The sequence below is a fragment of the Elephantulus edwardii genome, unplaced genomic scaffold, assembly GCF_000299155.1.
Source record: "Elephantulus edwardii isolate Elephantulus edwardi_28Jun2011 unplaced genomic scaffold, EleEdw1.0 scaffold00010, whole genome shotgun sequence".
In the NCBI taxonomy this organism is placed as follows: Eukaryota; Metazoa; Chordata; class Mammalia; order Macroscelidea; family Macroscelididae; genus Elephantulus; species Elephantulus edwardii.
Genome location: NW_006399760.1, coordinates 4,253,898 through 4,257,461, shown reverse-complemented (window position 1 = coordinate 4,257,461; position 3,564 = coordinate 4,253,898).

Below are 3,564 nucleotides of genomic sequence, written 5' to 3'. Positions count from 1 at the left end.
GTATACATTGTTTTTCACACCAGTCTTTCCCCTTTCCTTTATCCACTCTTTCCTCTACCCATCAAATTGTATGACCCTATGATTAAGCCCCTGCTGCCTTCATCCTCGATCCTCATACTCATCCTAACATTGGTCTTACACAATGCTTGACTTCATGAGACTGAGTTAGTTCACTTAGCATAATGCTCAATATAGTCCCTCCCATGTTAGGTAGTAATTTACAAAATCATTGCTCCTGCAATATGTTGCATAATATTCCATTGTGTGACAATGGAATATTATGTGTTATAATTATTTGAATGTGTTATAATTTTTCAATTTATTTTACTGTGTTAGGGCATTTGGGCTGTTTCCATATTCTTGCTATGGTGAATAACACTGCTGTGAACATTGGTGTACAAATCTGTTTGTGCCTAATTATGTTTTTAAAGGGAAGGAATCCAGGAAAAACAAGCCAGAAAACAATGAAAATGCATGATTATACTGGGTGGGACTTCTCTTAGTATACTTTATGAACAATGACAAATTAAGGCAGTAACTGCCAAATGAATCTTGAAAACCAGAGTCTCTGAGGTTATGGTAGGGAATCTGGTAATTGTAACTTTAAGGAAGAAGAATAAATAAAGAGCATCTCCACTTATTAACTGGCATGCTTAATGGAAATGAAGTCCCTTTGGAACTCAAGAACTCACTGGGGAATAATGGAGATATAATAAAAAACAGAAGGCAAAGAATGTGAGGGCATGCATAAGTGAAATGAATACCAAGAGATGAAAACAACCAAACAAATATGAAAATATGAGAAAGGAACTTACGTTTTAAAAGTTTGAGATCTATGATGATGCAATTAGAAGGTACTATGATTTTTATTTAAATTATATCCTTTTTAAAAAAAATAGAAGCTTTCTCTTCCGTTGCATTCTCTAAACCCAATTTATGAATTCTATTTCAGAATTTTATCTTTTATATAAAGGCCATTAAATAGTTATGATCACTTAAGCAACAAATAAATCATTAAGCACTAGGAATTCTTATTAAATTAGTCCAAATGGTCAGCAGCCAACTGAAAACACGTTTAGTTGGTGTTAATATTGTGTAGAACACTACAAATGGCTGATGCTCCATAACTGTTCCATTTATAGTTTATGGTACAAATTTTAAAGTAAAGTAAATGGTGTTTTCAGCAGTAGTTCATGTGTTATGACTTGTCAGGGCTGTAAATAATTTGTAGAGCATTTATGTATTTCTAGATTCCATGTACCTTTTTCTTATAAATTTATTTATTAAGCTTTATAAATAACTGGTGGGCATATTTTAAAATGAATCATTCCTAAAATTGCTTAACTGTCTTAAATTCTTCTTTACGTATACAGACTCTCATTTTCTTTTCATGTCTCAATCAGATATAAATAAAAAACCTGTCTGCACCTTTTCCTTCTCATGCTCCACTCTAAGTGTCTGTGTTATCATTCACATTATTCACGGGTTTAGTGGGATCTATTAATTCATTCCATCAATTCTACTTCTAACACCTTCAGTGAGTAACTGGTTTTCTTCCATTCTTCCTTTAAATTTTTCATTACCTGCACATCTGGCCAACTTCTCATCCCTATGTAATAAAAACTCAAATGGCTAATTTTGTATCATTGTAACTGGAAATACTCTGTGTTAAACAATCTGCAAGACTTAGAACAGAGAAAAATGCTATGTAAGAAAAAAAAACCCAACCCCAAATATTAAAGGATGAAGAAGAAAAACACACGACAATCTCTTGGAAAAAATTCTGAATGCAATAAATTTTTGGCATTTGTCAATTGTCATTTTGCACTACGTTCTCTATTGAAGTCTAAATTTCATCATCTGTCCTACTTTCCAGAAAATTCAGTGGTAATGTAATACATTCCATTGTCATTTGTTTGTGCATTCATTGCCACTATGTTTTTATAATTTAACTAATTTTTATGCATTTTGAGCATATACTGAACAGAACTCATACTTATTTGTCAATCTCTAAGTGTATGATATCTAAGAGTATAATATAAAATAATAAAATAACGTTATATAATATAACTCTTACTATATTCTTTTAGTCATTATTACACTTCTTTTCTGAGTAGTTTCTCTTCCATTATTATGTTGTCATTGTTCACTAAGTTTCCTGTCTTCTTACGTTATTATAAACTTTATCCCATTCAGTTTGATCATAAAAGAGTATGATGCTTAAACAGTCAATTTTCTATTGTTTATTTTTAATTTGACATTGGTTTGCATAAAAATATGTATACATTGTGTTTCCCACTATCCTTCATTCACATTGTGTTTCATACAATGATTCTCATTCATTATGTCTTATTAAGTCAATCACCATTAAACCATGCCCATTATTACCCTGTCTTTCCAGATCCCAACTGGATCTTTCCAACTCCTTTAACCTCTTCCCTCCACTGACAAAATTGTGTGATGTTATAATTTACCCTTTGCCCACCCTCAACCCTCTGTTTTTATTACTTCCCTTCTTAGACCCTCATGCAGGTTTTATTAGTTATCCTTCAATAAAACTGTCAATTTTTACAAGTGAAGCTAAACTTCCAATAGATTTTAAGAAGCCTTGAGAGGATTTAAAGTTTAAAATTTGCCTTAGAAGAGACTCTGCTGCAAGGCACTAAGGCCTGTGTGGGAAGGCTGACCCAAGAGCTTCTTCAAGCCACCACCTTCCTGGTATATTCTAAAGGCTAAGGCTCAGACCAGGTGAACCCACAGCACTCACACCCTGACCAGCGACAGAACCACTGCCTGCCAGGCAAAGAGGTTACAGACTCAGTTGGCACCCAGAGCACTAGATTGCAACCTGCGCAACCTGGAAACTCCACTGCCCTGCTGTCTGGAGACCAGTGCCAGGAGCATCAATATCACAGGTGCCTTGGGTAAAACCCTGCTGTCTAGCTATACCACATGGCATCACTTAAGATAAAAAAGGGTCCAGGCCAGGCTGAGCTGGATCGACATATGGTTTCTGAAAGAGAACAGACTTCCCTCTTGTGCCATTCAGGTACTTTGGGTGAAGTAGTGCTATCTGGTCCATGAACGTATGGGCCTCAGGCCAATAAGAAAGCAAAAATATACAGTTCCTTCACAAAACATTGCCATACTCTTAAGTCATAATATAGTTACAACAACCTAACATCTACTAAGAAAATACTCGTATAAGATCAAGAAAACAGCAGTCTGCCTCAGTCATCATGAAAAAACAAAATAACCTTTCTCCTAAAAGAGAAGACTTAATGAATATCCTTGATAGAGAGAACCAGAAGAAATATATTGATGTAGAGTTATTTGAATAGCTACAATCGAAGCCATTAAGATAGCAAATACTAGAGAGACAACAATAAAGTGGGGAAATATTTTGATGAGGAGTAACTTGTACAGCTATGGAAGAAAATGTGAAAGATACAAGAAAGTATTGATAGTATAGATACAGAGGCAGAACCTTAACACAAAATCATCACAAAACTGAGAGGGAACAGCTAACACAGTACTATAAATAAAAAAGTAAAAAATACAAAT